Source organism: Dermacentor silvarum, chromosome 9 (assembly GCF_013339745.2).
Source record: "Dermacentor silvarum isolate Dsil-2018 chromosome 9, BIME_Dsil_1.4, whole genome shotgun sequence".
Taxonomy (NCBI): domain Eukaryota; kingdom Metazoa; phylum Arthropoda; class Arachnida; order Ixodida; family Ixodidae; genus Dermacentor; species Dermacentor silvarum.
In genome coordinates this window covers 14,883,198-14,907,805 of record NC_051162.1, presented here as the reverse complement: position 1 = coordinate 14,907,805, position 24,608 = coordinate 14,883,198, and positions in this window count along the sequence as shown.

Below are 24,608 nucleotides of genomic sequence, written 5' to 3'. Positions count from 1 at the left end.
CGGGAAACAAGTCGCACCCTCATGAAAGAGCTCCTACAGATTTTGACAAGTTTGAAGAAAGAAACGAAAGTGATCAGCCCATTTAAGATGTTCGTCAAATATTACGCCATATTTATTTACGATTTCGATGACGTAGTCTCCAATAAGCAGTGGGATTGATATCGTAACATTCCGATTTATTGAACGAAAAATTGACCGCCTTTCTTGTATTATAATTAATCATTAAGCTGTTTACATGTGACCAGTTATGGAGGCTTTCTAATATGACGTTAGCTTCAAGCAGGAGATCATTCGATGAGTTTCCAGATAAAAATAAACTAGTGCCGTCGGCATATATATTGAATATAGCTTGGAGATATGGACGAGATCATTTATAAACACGTTAAAAAGGAACGGACCTAAGATGCTGCCGTTCGTGTAATATAGCACCAATTTACCTCACAATAGAAAAAAGAAAGTTCATGATATCCTTTTTCATGAAATTACATTTATTTGGAAATACACTGCTTTCAACTCGAATCAAATAACTAACAAGATCGATGATTGGGGAACACACCCCTCTGAAAGCACTTTTTTTCTATTTCAAACAGCGTAAAAGAAATAACGGACTATAAAGTATACAGTGAGGGGTCTAAATAGAAGACAAATTGGAGCAGCCTTCCTTTAAAAGGTGCCCTGAACCACTTTTTATCGGAGCGGAGAAACACATTTGAAGTGAAAATAGGCTATTTCAGAATCACTTTGCCGCAAAAAGTACTTCAATGCGTTAAGTAGTTATTGGCAATCAAACATGGCCTCCGCTGTGCTTGCCTTCCTCCTTCAATGCTTGCACTGCGAAGGCTACGGCGGAGTGGGGCGGCGCCACAACGCTCCGCCTGCAAAACGTCACCGTGGCGCGCAGTTCAAATTTCATTTTGGACTTCCGATTTTGGCGCCTACGAAGCGCTAAACGTAAGCCAAAGGCGGTTGTCCTCTGCGAGCTGCCCTGCGCTTAGCCACTGTACTCGTGCCGCCACCACCCGGCAGCGTGTTCCTAATTGCGCACATGCCCAGTGCTCGACCGCTGGCGCCGCCATGCGCCGCTCGCGCGTAGGATGTTTCTAGGTGGTTTCTTTCGCCGAGTGCGCTTGAACGCAATCACATAGTTCGCATGAATGCAAGCTTTGGAATCGATGCTGTACGGCCTAGTGGTTACGCCGCTCGCTTCCGGACGACGCGTGCGCGAGTTCGAATCTCGCTTTTGCTAGAAACTTCATTCTTTCTTGGTATCACGTTTTCTTTTTTTTTTCGCTCTGTTTGGCAGCGCGGTGCCGGGCGCCGACGCGAAGCGGGGGTCGTTGGGGTGTTGCGGAGCGCAGCGTAGCAACACCCCAAATAAAAAAATACTGCTCCAGTCAGGTAGACTGCTCCCTCCCTGATAGTGAGATTATATTTGGATCATCAAAACAGTGATGCGTTTATTTAGGAATGGCACCGATCCCTTAGCAGCAGCAAGAGTCGTGCCTAGTCACCACCAGCCCAGCTTGTACTCCGTTCCAACGGCGGCGGCTAGAAACATGGTACGCGCGAGCGGCGCATGGCGGCGCTAGCGGTCGAGCACTGGCCTTGGGCGCAAATAGAAATACGCCTCCCGGCAGCCGCGGTGTAGCCCACTGCAGCGACCAATCGCAGCCGTGTACTGCAGTGTGCTTTATTACGAAATAAAGCACAAAGAGCGAGGATCATGGGGTCTTTTGAAACGAGTGCGTTTGAGAGAAAGGTGACTTCGCGCTCCGCTTGCGAGCTACACGGACCGCGTACGACAACAGAACTTGGCTGTCATGTTCACAACAGCGTATGCTACCCATGTACTATGTTATTTCACCAAGCCTGAGGGGTGGTTCAGGGCCCCTTTAATGGATACAATGGGGAAAATACTCCAAATAAAACAATACAAATTACCTAAACACAGCAACAATATTGAAGCAGAAGCCATCGCAATAATAAAGCATTAGAATACATAGAAAACACAGACATAAAGGGATGATTAAAATTACATTTGGATAGTATTTCTACTTTACAATCCATTAAATAACAATCCAATAATTCAAGAAATCAAAAGAAACTATCCAATATGAAAGAAATAAAGGTAACATTATATTACGTGAAATGCCATAGTGGTGATCTGGGAAACACGTTGGCCGATGACTTCACAGAGGAAGCAACGAAGACAGGAGAGGTAATTAGTATGCCGATTACAAAAAGATTTATAAAAGGGAACGGTACTTTGGTCTTAAAAGAAATGTGGAACAAACTCTTGAATGAAGAAGGTAAACAAAGTTCTACATATGAATGGATCAAAAATGTAAACACTCCACGACACTTTCCATCCAATTTTCACTTATCACAAGCATTATCCGCCCATGGGAGGTTTCCCTTTTATTTTCTAAGATGTAAATTCAAAACAAATTGTATTTGTTATTGTAGAAAAGAGTAACAATTTTGACCACTAACTAAATTGTCAAATGGTAGTCACAGAATGGAAAAAAATTACAACTACTAGGAAATGAAGTAAACAAACGGAAGCCAGAAATAATTAAAAAGAAAACGACATAAATTTAGGGAAAAAATGGTGGCCATTGTTAACGAAAACCTTCCACAGGTATAATTAACGTATATTTTAGTATTTTAGCAAAAGAACTACACTAAACAAACATCACACATATACAACATCCACAACCAACTGGTGTAGCCCGAGAGGCATGGTGGAGGAGCTTTGTGCTTTTCCCCCGCCTACTCGGCTGCAACAAATGGCCAACACTAGTTAGTTTACCAAAAAAATGTCACAGTTTCGCCCTAAGGGCGAAGCAGTGAATGCGATAGCAACACAGCAATGTCATACGAAGTAAGGTGAGCGGCTTGGTAGCAATATGAATTGTAGTAAACATGAGCTGATTAAGTAAGCAGGTGTGCTGCAGCGTAAGTAGACCGACATGAAGAGAGACTCGATGACCACGAGAAGGCGCGTGTGAAACGGTGGTGTTTATGAGAAGCGCTGCCCGTGGGCAGCGCGTGCGAAGGGACACACCTGTAGCGCTGCACTGCCGATCCGGGCAGCATTGCATGTGTAGCGTGCGTTGGAAAATGTGGCCCGACTATTACTAACTGTGGTGTGAGCGCGCACAAACAAACATGAATAGATCACACTGAATGACTGCAGACAACGACTGTCAAAACGCTGGCAGCAAGCAGCGGGCGAAGATACGTGCGGTCTATCGCTTCAACGGAAACTGAGCGGCGCATAAAGGTCAGACAGAGCCGTGTGGAGATAAGAGACGGTGCCAGCGAGCGACGAGCGCGGTTGTTGGCAGAGTAGGAATGCGCCCCCCCCCCCCTCCCTCCGGCGCTCGCTTCCCGCTTCCTTGCTTGCGCGTGGAAGATTGAGTGCGTTCGCTCTCCGTGACAGCGTGCGTCCCCGCTTCCGCTCGACGGCGCGCGGCGAAGATTTTATCTATACGGAACCTCACGGCGACGGCGACGACGACGGCGGCGACAACGACGGCGACAACGACGCCGACGGCAGAAATGCGGTGGAAGTGTCCATATAATTGCTATCGCAATAAAATACCAACAGGGTAAGCACATATAACATAGCTTGAACTATTCTTAATGATTAGGACGAAATATTTCATAATTTTCATGCACACAACCAAGAACTAACATGGCAGCAGCAGGTACGATATTCTATCGAAAACATCTGTTTTACACGAGAGAAGTATAGCACAAATCTATTTCAAGTTGAGTTCGCAGGTTACAAGGTAGCTTCGGATCAAGAGGAACACTCAACGGGTGGAGGATTACCTTCACATCTTCAACTATTCCAGGAATTCTCTACAGGTGATATCCTTTCATCGATACCTTGGCACCGTCATCAATTTCAGAAGAATCCCAGAGCACGGACAAAATGAAGAATTTTGTAAGTCAAGAGGACAAGAAAAACCCGCTGTATACTTTGTTTATTCCATTTTATTCCAATAACTGCCCGCTCCAACGCCCGTTGCCTTGGCAGGAGACGCTGATGGTGACCTCATAACACTCTCTTCTTATCTCTATCTTATCTACCTTAATTCTTATCTTCCTTTTCTTTTATTTCTACACTTATTCTTTACTCGGGTGCTTTTATAATAACTTGCTCTTATAATACTCTCCTCTTTCTTTCAGGACCTACTTAATAAAGTTCTTTGTCTGTCTGTATTTCTCTCTTCCTTTTTTCTTTTTCCTCCTCCTGCGATACATTACGGGAGCACGGAGGCCCTTCCTAGCTTCACCCACATACTGACCATATCTACTATCATCAGCGTTTCCGCGGCCTGCGGCTGCTGCTTTGACTGGGAGGAGGTTTTCTTCAACTTTTTAACCATCTAAGCCGTGAGTACTGCTTTCAGTTTTGGTACTCCTCCAGTACAAACGTCTCGGGCATCTTTTGCCGCAAAAATCAGCTTTCTAGACTGCAGTAGAAGCTAAGTTATTTGCACTTTTCGTCGCGTTTTCTTCCCCACTGGTGGCCATTATCCACCTTGGGTATTGAAACAGCCACAACATCGTTCTCACAGCGTTTTATCGAGAACCAAAGATACCAAAAGATGGCCTGGGACCTCAAGAATCAAGAGTGACTATTTGCCAGCTGTTATATAAGGCGTCGCTGCCGACTGCAGCGCCATTAGAAGGCGCGTGCTTGGAGCCGCGTGAGAAAAGAAGATGAAGATGGAATAAACGGTCAGGGACTGAGTAATGCCTCCATTGAGCATTATGCACGATACGACATATTTGGCGACGAGGATTTAACAGCCCATGTGCTACCGGCTTGCTCTTCATCTGTGCCTTAGATTGCTGCGTATCATCCTCTACGATGAGTATTTCGGAGCTACAACCGACACCCTCTTTCCTGTCCTCACCTGGACACCCAGTCAGCCCATTGGAGCAATGGATTCAAGCGTTCAAGAACTACATGGTGGCTTCGGGCGCCTCCGAACTACCTGCCATACGTCGGAAGGCGATTCTGCTCAACTGCTTGGGCTTGGAAGGACAACGTATATTCCAAACTGACGTCGGCAGGACGACCCGCGTCTTTTGGCTTCGAGCGCCACTGGAGGGACGTGACGTCTCCTGGCCTAGATGAGTTCGACCGCGCCACTGCGGTGCTTGAAGACCACTACAAGAGGTGTCAACGTCACTGCAGCGTGTCACCGTTTCCGTCGACGTGCACAAGCCCCAGGTGAGACTGCGGTCGAATACGTCACCGTACTACGAGGTCTCTCATAGGAGCATGCAATTTGGGTGACTTGGCGGACGACATGATACGCGACCAGCTCATAGAAAAAAACTACTAGCGAATATTTGCGCGAACGTCATCTACTGGAAGTGTCTCTTACGCTTTATCGGGCCCTTACCATTGCGAGACAGCATGATCAAGCGACAAGAGAAGCCAGGGAACTTGCAGCACAGGAAGCACAAGTGCAATCACGTTAAAGACACAAACACTTTAAATAGGAGAAAAATTCACTGTGACACGTGCAAATGCTATAAGACGCAAATTGAAAGTCTTCGAGCTTTGCAAGAGCAAGAATGCTATCGTTGTGGTTCTTTGGACTACCTTGCGAATAGCCCTCTCTGCAAAGCTAAGAGATACATAAGTCTCGTATATGTGAAAAGATTGGCCATTCGGAAAAGGTCTGCTAGTCTCTCCGAAAGTCTGAGAAAAACGTTCAGCATGTCGCGGAAGACGACAAAGATACAGGTGACCCGGACGATCACATAAATGATGTGTGGTGTTTTATGGCGCAAGGGCCAGGTATGGCCAGAGAGCGCCATGACAAGTGGTAATGTAATCGATGAGCTGCTATGACGCACGCAATGAGTTTCTAATGGCAGATGTGACATGGCTGTAAAGGGGCCTAAAAACTGTCGCTGTAAATCGCGTAAAACATATAGGTAGTAAAATAGTGATAGTGACTGAAGTGGCGTATGCTATGAGTATGAAATGTGCAACAAGGTTGCGATAACATGTATTTAAAAATGAAAAGGTGATGCTTGACAACGAGTAGCACAACAGCCTCACCAGGTACCTTGAGTACAAGGGACCGGAGGCATGTGCTATAAACAAGGGTTGACATCGCAACAGCGGCCTCTCGCAGGAGCCCTTGCTACGAATTTCTTGGGCAGAATACGTTGAGCGTATGGACGTCACTTAAGAATGCTAAAACAGATTTCATGTCGAAAAGCGGTTCTCTGCCTAGAAACAGTGTCAGGTGAAGTGGTATACACTGTCTATATGCTAAAGGGAAGTGTTTTTCCCTCTCGGCTTGTGCTTCGCGACATTCCAGGAAGACATGCTGAACACTGAGGGTGTTCCCACATCTACTACACATTGGAGGTTCACCGCCAGTGAACAAAAAACTATGTGTACCATAAGTGTGCCCTATTCTGAGACGACAGAGTAGGACATCACTTCGTCTCGAGTTGGTCAGTGATGTCCAGTACCCTAAATGTGGCTTAATCACGTGGAGCTTATTAAGGATTTCAGCGTCCCACTTATGTTGCCAGTACGTTCTCAGTTTTTTCCGCAAATATGGCACGTCGGCCGGGGCATCGGTGACGCTGGGCGCCAGCGACGACAACCGGGTTGCAACGACGGACCATAGACCGGGTGACGTCGATATCCGCCAGGAAGAGAACCGGTACTGTAAGCGCCCCGACGCTAGCGTATAATCGATCGCCGGACAGACGTTGGTTAACGCGGTAGTGCGAGCGTAAAACGTAGCACGGGAGGACGCATTCCGTGTGCAATAAGTGTTGAATGTTACAGTGTGCTACTGCTGTTAAAATTCTATATCGAATGAATGTTGTCTGTCGCACCTTGCGTTCAGCGTCTATTCCGCCTGCTCAAGCGAACGTACCAGGCTGTGACGTACGCGTGACAGCATTGGCGAGCCTGCCAGGATCCATTTAACTTCGTCATATGCCTCGGGGTGTCGTCAGCAGCGGAATGGACCTTGAACACTTGACCATTGCTGAGAGTGCCGCGGGCATGTCGGCCGAGGCCATGATGGCACTATATCACGATTAGCAGAAGCGATTAAGAGAAGAACGTGCACAGGCGCTAGAGGCTGCTAAGGAAGCTGAGGAGATAGCGAAAGCCGCGGACGTGCGTGCGTATAGGAACCTAATGATAGAAAAAGAGCATACGGAAAATAAATTGCAGTTGCGCGCGAGTACCAGTGGAGAAGAGTGAGGAAATAGGAGCTCAGCTGTTGTACCTCAGGGAATAGTGAAAGTGTGTCCCCAGGAGCTATAATCGCCCCGTTTGATGAAAGGCCAGATGATCTCGATGCATACATACAGCGTTTCGAGCGAATCGCAACCTGACAAGGTTGGCAGAAGAGTGACTGGACGACTGGATTGGGCATGTGTCTTGTGGGGGAAGCGTTGGCTGTTCACAACCGGATGTCAGCGACTGACGCACTAGATTACGACAAGGTGAAGAAGGCTCTCCTACAACGCTTCAGACTAACCTCCGAAGGTTTCAGGGCGAAATTCCGAAGTTCCAAGTCACAAGAAAACGAAACGGGCCAACAATTCGCCGCTCGAATCTCCAACTACTTTGATCGTTGGTTGGAGATGGCTAACATAGGGAAGACATCTGAGGATTTGAGGGACAATATGATTGCAGAACAGTTCCTGGCATCATGTCATCAGGGAGTGGCAGTATTCCTGAAAGAGCGCAACTTGAAGACGGTGGCTGAGCTATCCGAACACGCCGACCACTCACTCTATAGAATCCCAAGGCCAAAAGAACTAGGGAAAGGGGAAGGAATTTACGAAGATACCAGAGGAGAGAGAACAGACTCGGAGCACAATTAAATGTTTTTTGTGTGACAGGATAGGGCATCGGGCTGTGAATTGTCCCTTTGGTCGTACTCGCAGTTCGACGTTGAACTGCGAGGGGTGCGGACGGCATGGACATACAATAGAAGCATGCTGAGCTAAGTCAGAGTATCAGGCGCCTTGCATTGACACCAGCAAAAGTTCCCGTGATGTCGACAGTACGAAGCAAATTGAACAGGCGCACAGCTACAAGGCAAGCGCTGTCCTGATGTCTGCAAGGTTGGAAGCCACGGAAACCTCGATGCCAGTAGTAGTAGGAATGCTGCAGGGACGAAAAGTGTCTATACGCAGAAACACTGGGTCCAACATTGTTCTTGTAAAGCAATCCATGGTGCTGGAACGAGATATCACCGGTACAGAAACGCCAGTCCGATTGGCGGTTGGGACGATTTCGCGAATGCCTGTGGCTCGTGTATTGCTTTTGACGCCTTATTATTGCGGTTGGATTGAAGCCCGGTGCGTCAAAGAACCGCTTTACGATGTCATTCTTGTGAATGTGCCAGGAGTCGGAAGAGTGGATGATCCAGATCCCCTCTGGAGTTTTCCTACTACACAAATTGCAAGTAGGACGGAGCAGGAATCCACCGAAGCCGTTGGCAGATAAGGAAAGAAGTTCGGATCCGCATACCGGGGAGATACCATATTGTGACTGTAGAAAAGCACGAGGAACCTGGACAGGAGAGATGTCCATATAAAGAACACTTGAGGCACCACCATGGATATAACGGCGACGGAGACGAGAAAAAGGCAAGAAGCAGACAGTACTCTGCGAAGTTGTTTTGAAATTTTAAGAAAATGGGTTCAATGCAAGAAGAGCCGGGTCATGCGTAAGTTTGAGAAGGTTGCAAAATTATTGTGTCGAATAGTCGGAACCCACGATGGAAGAGACAAGACAGTTAGTAGTTCCATTGAGTTTACGAAGGGCAGTCTTCGATCTCGCGCACGACACTACTAGGGCTAGACATCAAGGAGTAAGGAAGACGACCAGTAGAGTATCAGAGGAATTCCTTTGGCCGTGCATGCAAAGTGACATTAAACTGTTTGTGCGATCGTGCGCATTTCAGAGAACCATGCAGAAAGGGTCAGTATCAAAGACACCGCTAGGGACAATGCCTATTATGGAGCAACCATTTGAAAAGGTTGCAGGAATGGTCATCGCAGGACCGGACGCTGCAAGTCCTTGCAAAGCAAAAAAACACCGCATATCCACGGGGTGAATGATGATGAGTGGGCGAAGCTCCGGAGGGAATCATCGGTAAACCGTGAATCTTCCGTGTAATTCGCCCAGTCTCGCCGCACTAAATCGAATGATTGACTTCCACCAATGACACGCGCCATATGTGACGTCATTCCTATTTTATAACAGCGCCCTTCATTATAATTGCACCATCTCCCGCTTAAGGGGACGCTAGCACAAACGCGTTAGAAACGTGCATTACTCTCTAGTAAGGGGGAGAGGTCACAGCGTCTTACACAGCCGTTTACACATGCCGGAACGTGCACCGCGTTTGCCGACGCCATCACATGACTGCTGAGAGAGTATAACCCCCGTATTCATAAACGCTCCTCGACTTGAACTTGACTTGCCACCGCCTTCAACGCGTTTCGAACGCGCTGCCCAAGGCGGTGGCAAGTCAAGTCGAGGAGCGTTTATGAATACGGGGGTAAGGTGGAGAGGCCACAGCGTCGTGCACCAGCTTCTTACACGGGCCGTAACGCGCTAGCACAAACGCGTTTGAAACGCGCAGTATTTCGTTAATGTTGAGTATTTATTGTCATCGTGGTGCGTGTGTCCATGTGCGCTTCGTGGCGTAGTGGTTAGCGCCGCGCGTTCGGAAGCGAGGGGTCCCTGGTTCGATTCCGCGCTACGGACACAACTTTCGGAATTTTTTTTCTCATAAAAGTAGACGTGGCTACCTACTACGACGACGACTACTACTACGACGACTACTACTACTACTACATACTACAGAGGAGGGACAGACCCACACCCTAAGGAGCTTCGCCCCTAAAATACCGACTGCAGAAATGATCCCTCAGAAGATGACAAGCACGGCGTCTGTACGGAGCGCACATGAGAACAGACGGGCTTGAGAGTTGATGAATGAACGTGTCATCGCTGTGTCCGGCTACTTCGACAAGGCCTTGGCGTGCAGGTCTAGGTCCCGCCCCACCTCCTGGCGTCCCCCAATTCGTGCCAGCAGAAATTGTGTCTCGGTGAGGCGCCAGCGTTGAGGGCCAGGGCGAGGGCCATATCGACTTCAGACAACAAGCAAGAGCTAGGTGATCGCGGTCTACATGAGTGAACGTGCCATGAAGTTTACTATGTGGTGAATAGGTCTGTTTTAGCATACTTGAGAGATACTTGGGAACACTTGAGGGATAAGCATGTTTGATGATAGTGTGCTGCTGATGCATGCAGTGTTTTGAGCTCCTTGCAAGAAAGAATCTTCCGCGACTACTGAAGAATATAACAGTGTCATGTGAATAGTGCCACTGTTGACATTGACGCGTTGTTCGACTCGGCGAAAACTTACGTGATGTGCGCGTGGGCGCAATGAAGTGCGGTGAAGTAGAGTGATTGGTGAATTGATACAGGGTGACTGAGGTGATGTGCGCGTTGGTGCGGTGAAGTGCAGTGATGTGTGAATGAAGAAACGGCGAAGTGAAGTGATATGTGGTGAAGTGAAGTGTCCGTCTAAACCGAAGAGGTGATGAAGCGTGAGTGAAGTTTTCGAGGGGCGAAAACTCGAAAAATAGGGGGCCATTGTCAGGAGTGACAAGCGGAAACAAAGAAAGAAGAGAAAGTGATAATACGAAAAAGGCACATAAGAGGAGAATGCAAAAAGTAAGTGAAGCGAGCGCGTGGAGACGCCATCTTTGGGAAGGGGCGCGCGCATAGAAGGACGTGGTAGCCGGGGCGCAGCGCTCCAGAAGACGGCTGGAGAACGCCACTATGGGTCCTCCAGCAGTACCTAGGCGTTGGAGCGACGTCCCCGCCCGAATACCAGGCTCGGCAAGCAGCTGACCGCCGCCTCATTCAGGAACTACCGCTGGCCCGGACGCGTATTTCCATTTGCTAGTAGGTACAGCGTTTGACCGCTGGCGCCACGCTGCGCCGCTCGCGCGTACCATGTTTCGAGCCGCCGCCGTTGGAACGGAGGAGGCGTTGACGGAGAAAACGCTGGGCTGGTGGTGACTTAGCCTGCTGTTGGGATCGGTGGTATTATAAACGCATCACTGTTTTGATGATCCAAATATAATCTCACTATCAGGGAGGGAGCAGTCTACCTGTATGGAGCAGTATTTCTTTATTTGGGGTGTTGCTAGCTGCGCTCCGCAACACCAAAACGACCGCCGCTTCGCGTCGGCGCCCGGCACCACGGCTGCCGCCGTGGCTCAAGCGACCGCGCTGGCAAACAGTGAGAGAAAAAAAGGGAAAAGCGTGATATTAAAAAAAATAAAAAAAATGTAGCCACGGCGGATTTCGAACCCGCATACGCAAGATCCCGAAGCGAGCGCCGTAACCACTCAGACATACAGCCACGCTTCCAAGGGTTGCATTCGTGCAAACCATATCATTGCGTTCGAGCGCCCTCGCCCTCGGTGAACGGAATCACCTAGAAACGCGGTACGTGCGAGCGGCGCAGCGTGGCACCAGCGGTCAAACGCTGTACCTACTAGCAAATGTAGTGTTGCGGCCCGGACCTACCACTATGACACGTCAGCGTTCACGCTGCTGAACGTGGGCGTGCGAAGGCTGGCTGTAGCCAATCACCGTCCCATCTAGGGATCTAAGCTGGGCCGGTGCGCACCAGGAGCGTCAGCCGGCACGAGTGCTGCTCTGCCGGAGCGCGACAGCTCCTCAGCGACTGTGCCTTCGTCACGTCACTCGGTGCATCGGTGACGCTGGACGCCAGCGACGACGGAAGAAGACTGGGTTGAGACGACGGACCACAAACCAGGTGACGTCGATATCCGCCACGAACAAAACTGGTACTGTAAGCGCCCCGATGCTAGCAAACGATCACCGAACAGACGCTGGTTAACGCGGTAGTGCGAGCGTCAAACAGCAAGGCAGGGCGCATTCCGTGTGTAATAAGTGTTGAATGTTACCGTGTGCTACTGCTGCTAAAATTCCATATTGTCGCGATACAACGCGAACAGAAGACAGGGAGACGTTCTTCAAGAACAGCACAGGACGACCTGTTCAAACAAAACAGAACAGACACACGTCTTCTTTCTCTAATAATCCCATTGACCCACTAGACGGAGTACGCTAATGCCCCCATCGTCGTCGTCGTCTGCCTGTAGAGCACGCGTGTCATTTGTCCCTCCCTAAAAGAGCATCGCCCCGATGCTAGACCGGAAACGTCACTTGCGGAAGTGAGGGTCCCTCGCATAGTCATTCGCTCACATACGGCTTCATGCGCACAACATGCACAAGTTCAGGGGGGTGCGGGCGGCGCCGCGTACAGTTGGGACTATCAGGGACGACCTCGTAGGTGACATCACTGAGTCGCCGCAATACTCGATATGGGCCGAAGTATCGCCTTAACAGCTTCTCGGAGAGACCTCGTTTCCGTATGGGTGTCCAAACCCACACTAGGTCGCCGACTTCATAGGTTATGGTTCTACGGTGAGCATCATAGCGGCCTGCGTCGTAGTCTTGCTGCTGGCAGATCCGCAAGCGCGCGAGCTGCCGAGCCTCTTCGGCGCGTTGGGTAAACACATCGGCGTCCGTGTCAGTGTCGTCAAATTGGTGTGGAAGCATAGCATCCAACATCGTTCGTACATCCCGGCCGTGAACAAGGCTGAACGGAGTCATGCGCGTCGTCTCTTGTTTCGCGGTGTTGTATGCAAACGTGATATAAGGGAGGATGTCATCCCAATTTTTATGTTCGACATCCACGTACATTGAAAGCATGTCTTCAATTGTTTTGTTGAGGCGCTCCGTCAATCCGTTGGTTTGTGGATGGTAGGCAGTCGACTTCCGATGAGCCGTTCCACTTAGCAGCAAGACGTGATCTAAAAGCGCAGCTGTGAAAGCGGTGCCTCGGTCGGTTATTACGACGCGTGGTGCACCGTGTCGCAACACAACATTCTCGATGAAAAATCGCGCCACCTCGGCTGCTGTGCCTCTCTGGATGGCCTTTGTTTCAGCGTAACGTGTCAGGTAGTCGGTTGCGACGAGAACAAAGCGATTTCCCGCAGTAGTAGTAGGAGGTGGACCCAAAATATCCATTCCGATTTGATAAAATGGTGTTCGTGGAACCTGAACAGGTTGTAGGAGGCCGGCTGGTTTCGTCGGGGGCGACTTGCGCCTCTGGCAGTCGAGACAAGTGCGAACGTGATGTTTCACGGCGGTGGTAAGTCTCGGCCAGTAGTAGCTTTGCCGCACTCTGCCCAATGTTCGCGTGTAGCCTAAGTGACCAGAAGTCACCTCGTTGTGACAGGCTTGAAGTACTTCCATACGAAGAGCTGCAGGAATGACGAGCAGATAGGGGGATCCGGTCGAAGAAAAGTTTCTTTTGTAAAGGACGTTGGCCCGTAAACAAAACGATGACAATCCTCTTGCGAAAACTCTAGGTGCTTTCGCAGATCTTCCTTCTAAGTAATTGATTAGACCAAGCAACTCAGGGTCGTCCCGTTGTTGTTGAGCGACGGCGGAGGTGTCCAGAACACAAAGAAATGCTGTTTCATCTTCTTCGAGTGAACAAGCCGACTCTATCGGTGATCGAGACAGGCAGTCAGCATCCGTATGTCGCTTCCCCGACTTGTACGTGACTGTCATGTCAAATTCCTGCAGCCTTAGGCTCCAACGCGCCAATCGTCCAGAAGGATCTTTAAGGTTCGTCAACCAACACAGGGAATGGTGGTCGCTGACAACTTTGAATGGGCGGCCATACAAATATGGGCGAAATTTCATAACCGCCCATACCACGGCGAGGCATTCCTTCTCAGTTGTGGAATAATTTGCCTCTGTGCGTGAGAGCGTTCTGCTTGCGTAGGCAATCACTCTTTCCGTGTCCTCCTGCCGTTGCACAAGAACAGCTCCCAAGCCAACATTGCTTGGCATCAGTGTGGAGCAATGTAGGAGCGGTCTCATCAAAGTGGGCCAGTACTGGAGGTGTCTGGAGACGTTGCCGCAAGACGTTAAATGCACTTTGCTCTTCGTCGCCCCATACAAAAGCAACGTCGTCTCTCGTGAGGCGAGTTAACGGCGACGCAATGTGAGCAAAATCTGAAATAAAGCGCCGGTAATAGGCGCAGAGACCGAGGAAGCGCCTGACAGCCTTTTTATCGGATGGTACGGGAAACTGGGCGACGGCGGCAAGTTTTTCGGGATCTGGGCGGACACCGGCGTGACTGACGACGTGGCCAAGAAACTGTAGCTTCCGCAAAGCCAAAGTGGCACTTCTCCGGCTTCAGGGTGAGGCCGGCGGATCGTATGGACTGCAAAACCGCTTCAAGCCGTGCGAGATGTTCGTCGAACGTTGCGGAGAACACGATGACGTCGTCGAGGTACACTAAGCAGGTTTTCCACTTCAGACCCGAAAGCACAGTATCCATGAGGCGTTGGAACGTAGCAGGGGCAGAGCACAAGCCGAAAGGCAAAACCTTAAATTCGTATAGGCCATCTGGCGTCACAAAAGCAGTTTTTTCACGGTCCCTCGGGTCTACCTCAATTTGCCAATATCCGCTCTTTAAGTCCATGGAAGAGAAGTAACGTGCGTGTCGAAGCCTGTCGAGGGAATCGTCGATACGGGGAAGTGGGTACACGTCTTTCTTCGTCACCTGATTTAGTTTTCGGTAGTCCACACAGAAACGCAAGCTGCCGTCTTTTTTCTTGACTAGAACTACAGGGGATGCCCAGGGACTCGTTGATGGTTGGATCACGTCGTCTTCAAGCATTTTCGTCACCTGTTGTTGTATGGCTTCACGTTCTCTGGGAGCCACACGATAAGGATTTTGGTGAATTGGTCTTGCCGTATCCTCTGTAATTATTCGGTGCTTTGTTAGAGGCGTCCGACCGACTCTTGACGTCGACGCAAAGCAGTCGTTGAACTCGGTTAGTAGCGTACGAAGCCGTTCGCGTTCGTGCTGTGGCAAAACAGTGCTGACGTCAAGTGCAGGAGCTGGGTCTGGTGTAGGCGCTTCTTCGAGTAGTGAACAGCAGCCGCGAACATCCGCAACACCGTCAAAATAAGCCACAGCCGTGCCTTTTGGAAGGTGCCGTCGCTCTGTGCTAAAATTTGTTAGCAATAAATTCGTGCGCCCGTCGGTGACATTTACAATTCCTCGTGCGACAGAGATACCGTGAGTAAACAACAAAATGGTTATTTGGTCGGCAACTCCTTCGCAATGAAACGGTACGTCACATGCCACGGAAACAAGGATACATGACCGAGGTGGGATTACGACGTCGTCTTCTGTTAGACGAAAGGAGTTGTGTTGCGGCGATAAGCAATGAACTAAACCAGGGCTTTTATAAAACGTCACCATGCGGTCTGGGATGTTAATTACGGCACCATATTCTCTTAGAAAATCCATTCCAATAATCAAATCTTTACAGCACACGGGAAGAACTATGAAAGCGGCCACGAACGACGAATCTCCAATGTTAAGCCTAGCAGTACATCTTCCAGTAGGCATCAGCAATTGTCCACCTGCCGTCCTTATGTGAGGTCCCGCCCATGGCGTCTGTACTTTCTTCAGGCGGAGGGCGAGTTCCCGACTCATTATAGAGAAGTCGGCACCAGTGTCGACTAACGCTGTCACCGGCTGTCCATCCACGAAAATATCAAGGTCGGCGCTCAAAATTTCTTCGGGGTCAGTGGTTATCGGCTTCTCGGCGTTCTGCAGCGGGAGAGTTGGGGGCTTTTTATGGTCTTGCGGCGGGCCTGCAACCTTACCCCCAGAGGTCGCCGCCTTTAGTTTCCCCGGCGGGGACTGGGTGACCTTCGTCTTTGAACGTCAGCAAAAGAGCGTCCAGCAGGCAGCTCGCGTGGAGGGGTTGGAGAGCGTGACCGACGGCCGAAATCAGTTCGATCATTGGGCGCAGATGCTTGATTCGGGTGCGCTATGGGAGGAAAAGCAGCGTCGTCGCGCCGTAGCACGGAGTCGTCATTTGTGCGTCGAACATCAGACCACGGACGAAGAGGGCGAAATGACGAGTCGCGATGCCAGCAATGGTGCGAAATATGGCCGGCACCCCCGCAGTTGAAACAGAGAGGACGGTTATCGGCGGTGCGCCACGCGTCGGATCTCCGATATTGTGGGCGTCTCGTAGGGTCATTTTGCGGCGTGGTCCACGGCGCGGCGAATGACGGCTGGCGGTATGACTGCATCGGCATCACGGGTGCGCGCCTTAAAGCCTCCTCTTGTGGCGGCGACCAAGGAGCGGCTGTCGGAGGCTGGTGGTACGGCGGTGTGGCTGTAGCGGGTGGGGGACATCGGACGGCGGCGGCGTAACTCATGGGACGCTGTTGTTCTTGAAGATCGGCAGCCGGGAACGCCTGCCTGATTTCGTCGCGAACCACTTCGGCGATTGACGCGACGGGTCTATCCACTGTCGGTGTCATAATTCTGTGAAGTTCTTCTCTGACGACATCTCTGATCATTTCCCGCAAGGAGCTCTGATACTGTGGAGTCAATGCGGCGGCATTGATTGCGGTGCTGTTGGACAGTCGATCGTACTGCCTGCACCGTTGATGAAGAGCGCGTTCAATAGCCGCAGCCTCTTTGATAAAATCAGCGACGGTGACTGGAGGATTTCGCACAAGCCCCGCGAACAACTGCTCTTTTACACCTCGCATGAGGTAGCGCAGCTTTCTATCCTCGGTCATGTTCGGGTCGGCTCTACGAAAGAGACGGGCCATGTCTTCGGCAAACATTGTGACCGACTCATTGGGTTGTTGCACCCGTAGCTCTATCAATTGCTGGGCGCGGTCGCGTCGGTCGGCACTTGCAAATGTATCTGTGATTTTCTGCCGAAAGTCATTCCACGTCGTTAGGCCAGCTTCACGGTTCTCGTACCAAGTACGGCCACTGTCGTCAAGGGCGAAATAGACGTAAGAGAGCTTCTGCTGCTCTGTCCACTGGTTAATCTGTGCGACGCGGTCATACTTGTCAAGCCAGTCTTCAATGTCTTCGAAGGCTGCACCGCGATAGCGATCGGGGACCAGCGGATGAAGAACGGTTACCTGTTGCGGGCTGGGAGACCCGCTGCTTTGGGGTGCTAGCGGTGCGCTGGTTTCGGCCATTGCCCGATGTGTGGATCTCCTGTGAGGTGGTTGAAGAGGGGAGAACTCCGGGGCAAGGCCTAGCAGTCGACGACTGAAGTGATGCACGGGTGTCGTAACTGGTGACAATGCGTCCGGGCTAGATGAACGACTCCCAGAAGGAGTCCGGGGCATCAGGCGCTGTCAATACCCAGCACCTCCACCAGTGTCGCGATACAACGCGAACAGAAGACAGGGAGACGTTCTTCAAGAACAGCACAGGACGACCTGTTCAAACAAAACAGAACAGACACACGTCTTCTTTCTCTAATAATCCCATTGACCCACTAGACGGAGTCCGCTAATGCCCCCATCGTCGTCGTCGTCTGCCTGTAGAGCACGCGTGTCAATATCGATTGAATGTTGTGTGTGCTGCACCTTGCGTTCATGTGTTTATTCTGCCTGCTCAAGCGAACGTACCAGGCTGTGACGTACGCGTGACTATAACGAAAGCCGGTAAGGCTACCTACCATGAAGGACTTGATTAAAATCTCCAACCTTACAGGTGGAGATGAAGAGGTCGCGCACCAAATCGAGGCTATCTTAACCGAACAAGCAAGACTGAAAAACCTCATCATGGAACAAGCGCAAGAACTGGCATTCCAAAAAGGATGAATAGAAGAACTAGAGAAGAGGAAAGTTGAAAGTACAACTGAAAAAGAAGACTCCACAAGTGATGGTCAGAAAGGAGTAATTTCGACCCAACTAAATCCGCAGCCAACATATGCAGATAAGAGTTACTTCCAACTCTTTACAGAAGAAATAAATGGCAGAGCTAATCAAGAAAAAGGTTGACCCCCTTCAGACAGAACTAGAAGATGCGACAATGCGACCAGGAAGAGGAGTCATCCTCTTAAATTGTGCCTGCTGCGAAGCCATGAAGCCGGCCTCCACGCAGTCAGCCCAAGGACACGTCTAAGTCCAGGAATCACCCATGAATCGCGAAGCAAGACGCGGCCCCCGAAAGCCCAGTGACCACATCCGAGTGTGCTACTGCATCAAACAAGCCTACCAAAGCAAGGAAGCCAACCTCTGAGGCCAATGCAGACCACAAGCCTGCTGCCAAGCCACACCGCCGGCTTCCACGCAGTCAGCTCAAGGACACGTGCAAGAAGAAAGACACGGCCTCCGATTGCCCACAACAGAACACAAACTCCGACGGTGCCATCAATGGGGTTGAAGAGCAGGCCTCGGTGCATGGGTTGAACACTGAAGTAAACAGAAATGGAGTGGCGCCACAGAAACCCGTAAACGAAAGTGCTAAGATCGCTAGTGGACTTGGTGGAGAGCCCGGGATGTCCAACGCACAGCGTGTCAACAAACGTGGGCGAGGGCCCAATAAGGAGAAGCCACTCAGTAATCCAAAGAAGCATCAGACAAATTGATGCTAATATTTGAAAAAATACAGGTATTTGAGACCACTAACAGCGAAGCAGCCAAAAGAAAACAGGCTGCAAGTCAAGGTGGTTGGAGTTGAGGCGGAATTTGACCTAGAAACCCTACCTGAGAGGATCATTGCTCAGAACCACCTGAATTACTGTACAGAGGATATGATTCTAAAGAAACATGAAACAATGGAAAGATAGTCATTCTTGGTCTAAACAGAAAAAGAGTACAGGCAATGGGTCCAAGAAAAGTCTTGAACGGCGAGTGGACAAGATGCGCCGTATTTGACCACACCTTTCTACCACGTTGTACTAAATGCGCTCCATATGGACACAGAGCGTTTGACTGCGAAGGGCCACTGCGCTGCGCAAATTGCGGGAAAAACGGTCATCGTCAACAAGACTACTAAGCAGAATCACACTGTAGAATATGCTGACTGTATACGAAAGGACTAGATGACATGGAGCATTCCATAATGGCGTGGGAGTGTCCCACCACGGCCGCTACATAAAAAAATGTCGCAGTTTCGCCCGAAAGGCGAAGCATCAATTGCGATAGCAAATTGGTAGAGCTATTCGGAGTAGGGATAGTAGAGTAGTTTTATCGGCCGCATAAAGTTGGATACATTCGCTTTCTAACTGAATTGACAAGCGTGGTGCCATCGCGCACAAGCAAACATGAACAGATCACACTGAATGACCGCAGACAACGACTGTAAAAACGCTGGCAGCAAGCGCAGCCGCTGCAGCCAGCGGGCGAAGAAGCGTGCGGTCTATCGCTTCAACGGAAACTGAGCGGCATTTACAAAGGTCAGAGCCGTGTGGAGATAAGAGACGGTGCGGGCGACGGCCACCACAGCCAGTGCAAGCGTATTTGTTGGCAGAGTAGAAGCTGCTCCCCCCCTCCCTCCCCGCTTTTTTTTTTTTTTTTTTTGCTTTCGCGTGGGAGATTGCGTTGCCAGTTCCCCTTGCGCTGGGTTGCAAGATAAGCATTTGGTGCCGTAGCATAGCGTCTCCCCGCCTCCCTCCCCCCCCCCCCCCCCCGCCCCCGGCCTTTCGCGCGACAATCGCATTTGCTTTCCGCCGTGCGTTGGCTCTCCGTTATAGCCCGCGTCCCCCGCGTGCCTTTACTCGCGCATACCAGCGCACCGCGACGATTTTATCGCCCTTGGAATCTATACGGAACCTCACGTCGACGGCAGAAATCCCGTTGTAGTGTCCATATAATTGCTATCGCAATAAAAAAAAGTGGTCGCAGTTTCACCTGAAAGGCGAAGCATCAATTGCGATAGCAAACTTGTAGAGAGCTATACGGAGTAATGGTATTAGCTTTATCAGCTGTATAAACTTGGACATGCAGCAGCATCGGCAACACGCAGAACTGTTGTCGACGCCATCGGCGTTTTGCCCGCGTTCGCTCAAAATGCGTGCGGCGTTAGTGACTGTTGCCGGAGCCTGTGATATAAATAGGCACTTGGTGCCGCAGCTAAACGTCGCCTCCCTTCCCTCCCCCTCCCCCACGGCTTCTCGCGCGTCGGAAGAAGGTGCGTTTGCTCTACATATATGGTGATTGTAAAGGAGAAAAGAGACGCCTACTTCTGCAGCCCTTAAGCGAGCACGGCGCGGAACGCGCGTTTGTTCTCCGCCGTGCGTTCACTCCCCGTGAAAGACGCGCCCCTCGCGCCCTTTCACTCGCACATACAGCGTTCGGCGCGCGGCGACGATTTCTTCTCCAAATGACGTCATACGGAACCTCACGGCGACGGCTACGGCGACGCCGACGGCAGAAATCTGCTTTTGAGTGTCCATATAATTGCTATCGCAATAAAAATCACAGCATATCCACGCGGTGAATGATGATGAGTGGGCGAAGCTCCGGAGGGAATCATCGGATCTCCCGCTTAAGGGGACGCTAGCACAAACGCGTTAGAGACGTGCAGTACTCTCTAGTAAGGGGGAGCGGCCACAGCGTCTTACGCAGCCATTTACACATGCCGGAACGTGCACCGCGTTTGCCGACGCCATCACATGACTGCTGAGAGAGTATACCCCCCGTATTCATAAACGCTCCTCGACTTGAACTTGACTTGCCACCGCCTTGGGCAGTGCGTTCGAAACGCGTTGAAGATAAGGCGGAGAGGCCACAGCGTCTTACACCAGCTTCTTACACGGGCCGTAACGCGCTAGCACAAACGCGTTAGAAACGCGCTAGAAACGCGGCCTTTCGTTAATGTTGGGTATTTATTGCCATCGTGGTGCTTGTGTCTATGTGTGCTTCGTGGCGTAGTGGGCTAACGCCGCGCGCTCGGAAGCGAGGGGTCCCTGGTTCGATTCCGCGCTACGGACACAACTTCGGAATTTTTTTTCTCATTTTTCTCAGACTGGTTACACACTACTACTACGACGAGGGACGAACGGGTGTCGCTTTAAGGAGCTTCGACCCTAAAAAGGTGCGGCCTGCTGCGTGGCGCTGAAACGGCGTCTCGGGCCTAGTTCTCCTCGAGCCTGCTCTGGCGCCACTACTCGGGTACAGCCGTTGACGGAGCACTTCCACAGCTGCGTTGGTACACGCGACAGTGACTCTAATCAGGCCGTAAATACGCGTGTTATAGTTGCACATTACAGGTTGAATATTGAAGGCGATATTAGAAGTGCCGATTAGCCCACATATGTGGAAAGTCTGCCCTAGGAGTGCTAATCTTTTGTAGAGTGGGCCTCAATGCTCCCCATGAAGGCTGCCCGCTCGTCTCACCTGAAATGAAAAGTGCTCTATTACGAATAATCTGGAGTCGATTTGCGTGTTTCTTCAAGAGGAAGCAGTGAGTGATGCAGGCACTTAGGAGGGTGGCCAAAGGACGCTGCCGCCTTTTCTCCTGATATATAACTTTTCCTCTATCTCCCTGTTCTCCGCAATCTGACAAGTGCGGCAGGTTAGTAAAGATGCATGACTTGAAATCAGTAGCACAAAGAAACGGTGGCGAAATAAGGTACGCAGAAATGACAAGCTCTTGTTCTATGTACGTTTCTTCCTTCTGCCTCGGTTTTTTTTTTATTTACGCGCTGCTCATCTTACATCTTGGCCGTGTTTCGCATATTCTTTTTTTGCATGTACGGCGGATAACCGGGAAACACAGGAAGTCGAAAGCAAAAGTCTAATCTTCGCGTTCTCTTTTTAGTCATTCTCAGTAAAACGTAACAAACATATCAGCGACCTGTCCCTTGGCTCCCACTTGTTTCCTTTCCCCGACGGCCCTTGGCGAGAAATATTCTTCAGCCATGCTTCCCGATGCTGTATATGGCAGGGGAATCCGTGGTACTTCAGAGTAGCGTCGCCTCTCGCGTTCGAGTTGCACAGCGGCACACAACAGCTTTGCGGCATTACACCGCTAGAAAAAACCGTCTGCCACACACGCGCACACCAAAGAACCGTACACAAGCACAGGAAATATGAGGCAAGCTGCTCACACACACGATCACACAAAAAAAGCACATGAGAATGCTCACAAAAAAGCACACCAACACGCATAAATCCTGAGGCAAGCGCATTGTGGCACGAACCGGCGTCTGCCTTGCGTACCATAGCAGTGGCGTCCTCCACAAAAACAGCGGCTGCAACTGTCAACTCAGCCGAGACGCGCTCGCACATTGACGGCGACGCGACGCAGCAGGCCGCACTTTCTTTCTTTTTTTTTGTTTTAGGGGCGAAGCTCCATAGGGCGTGGGTCTGTCCTTCCTCCGATGTAGTATGTAGCCACCTGTAGTTTTATGAAGTGTTCACTAGATGGCGTTCCGGTTCCGTTTCCACTTTGCGCGCGTTCGGTGCGAACGCGGGCAAAACGCCGACGGCGTCGACAACAGTTCTGCGCGTTGCTGGTGCTGCTGCATGTCCAAGTTTATACAGTTGATAAAACTACCTTGAGTCGACCCCATGGCTGCTTCGCATACTACCGGGGTTCCCCTACGGGAAGATGGTGCCATTTTCTCTCTCGTTCCCGACGCGCGCTCTCTTTATCTCTCGTCCGTAGCTGTGGTTTATCCGAATGATCCCCCGGTGCTTCGCCCACTCATCATCATTCACTTCGTGGATATGCTGTGATTTTATTGCGATAGCAATTATAAGAACACTCAAAAGCAGATTTCTGCCGTCGGCGTCGTCGTCGCCGTGAGGTTCCGTATGACGTCAATGGAGCCGAACGCTGTATGTGCGAGTGAAAGGGCGCGAGGGGCGCGCGCTTTCACGGGGAGTGAACGCACGGCGGAGAACAAACGCGCGTTCTGCGCCGTGTTCGCTTAAGGGCTGCAGAAGTAGGCGTCTCTTTCCTCCTTTACAATCACCATATATGTAGAGCTATAGGAGGCTATGGTAGAGCAAACGCGCCTTCTTCCGACGCGCGAGAGGCCGTGGGGGAGGGGGGGAGGAAAGGGAGGCGACGTTTAGCTGCGGCACCAAGTGCCAGTCACCAACGCCGCACGCATTTTGAGCGAACGCGGGCAAAACGCCGACGGCGTCGACAACAGTTCTGCGTGTTGCCGGTGCTGCTGCATGTCCAAGTTTATACAGCTGATAAAGCTAATATCATTTTCTCCGTATAGCTCTCTGCAAATTTGCTATCGCAATTGATGCTTCGCCTTTCAGGTGAAACTGCGACAACTTTTTTTCCGTACATCCATGACGTGATTTTGACTCTTTTAGTGTGGGCGCTCCTGTGTGTGTGTGTGTGTGTGTGCGCGCGCGCCAGCGTACCTGCGTGCGTGTATATACGTACATACATACATTTATACAGGCTTTTTATTGCGATAGCAATTATATGGACACTCCAAAGCAGATTTCTGCCGTCGGCGTCGCCGTGAGGTTCCGTATGACGTCTGTGGAGATGAAATCGTCGCCGCGCGCCGAACGCTGTATGTGCGAGTGAAAGGGCGCGAGGGACGCGCGCTTTCACGGGGAGTGAACGCACGGCGAAGAAAAAAACGCGCGTTCTGCGCCGTGCTCCCTTAACGGGCTGCAGAAGTAGGCGTCTCTTTCCTCCTTTACAATCACTATATATGTAGAACAAACGCGCCTTCTTCCGACGCGCGAAAGGCCGTGGCGGGGAGGGGGGCGGGAGGGAGAGGGAAGGGAGGCGACGTTTAGCTGCGGCATCAAGTACCTATTAGGGGCGAAGCTCCTTATAGCGGCACCCGTTCCGTCCCCGTCGTCGTAGTAGTAGTGTGTAACCAGTAGTGTGTAACCAGTCTGAGAAAAAAAATTCCGAAGTTGTGTCCGTAGCGCGGAATCGAACCAGGGACCCCTCGCTTCCGAGCGCGCGGCGTTAACCCACTACGCCACGAAGCGGACATGGACACACGCACCACGATGGCAATAAATACCCAACATTAACGAAAGGCCGCGTTTCTAGCGCGTTTGTGCTAGCGCGTTACGGCCCGTGTAAGAAGCTGGTGTAAGACGCTGTGGCCTCTCCGCCTTACCTTGAACGCGTTTCGAACGCGCTGCCCAAAGCGGTGGCAAGTCAGGTTGAAGTCGAGGATCGTTTATGTATACGGGGGTATACTCTCTCAGCAGTCATGTGATGGCGTCGGCAAACGCGGCGCACGTTCCGGCATGTGTAAATGGCTGCATAAGACGCTGTGGCCGCTCCCCCTTACTAGAGAGTACTGCACGTTTCTAACGCGTTTGTGCTAGCGTCCCCTTCAGCGGGAGATCCGATAATTCCCTCCGCAGCTTCGCCCACTCATCATCATTCACCCCGTGGATATGCTGTGATTTTTTTATATCAGAGGCTCCGGCAACAGTCACCAACGCCGTACGCATTTTGTGCGAACGCGGGCAAGACGCCGACGGCGTCGACAACAGTTCTGCGTGTTGCCGGTGCTGCTGCATGTCCAAGGTTATACACCTGATAACGCTACTATCATTACTCCTTATAGCTCTCTACAAATTTGCTATCGCAATTGATGTTTCGCCTTTGAGGTGAAACTGCGACAAGTTTTTTTTGACAAGTTTTTTTTATGTAGC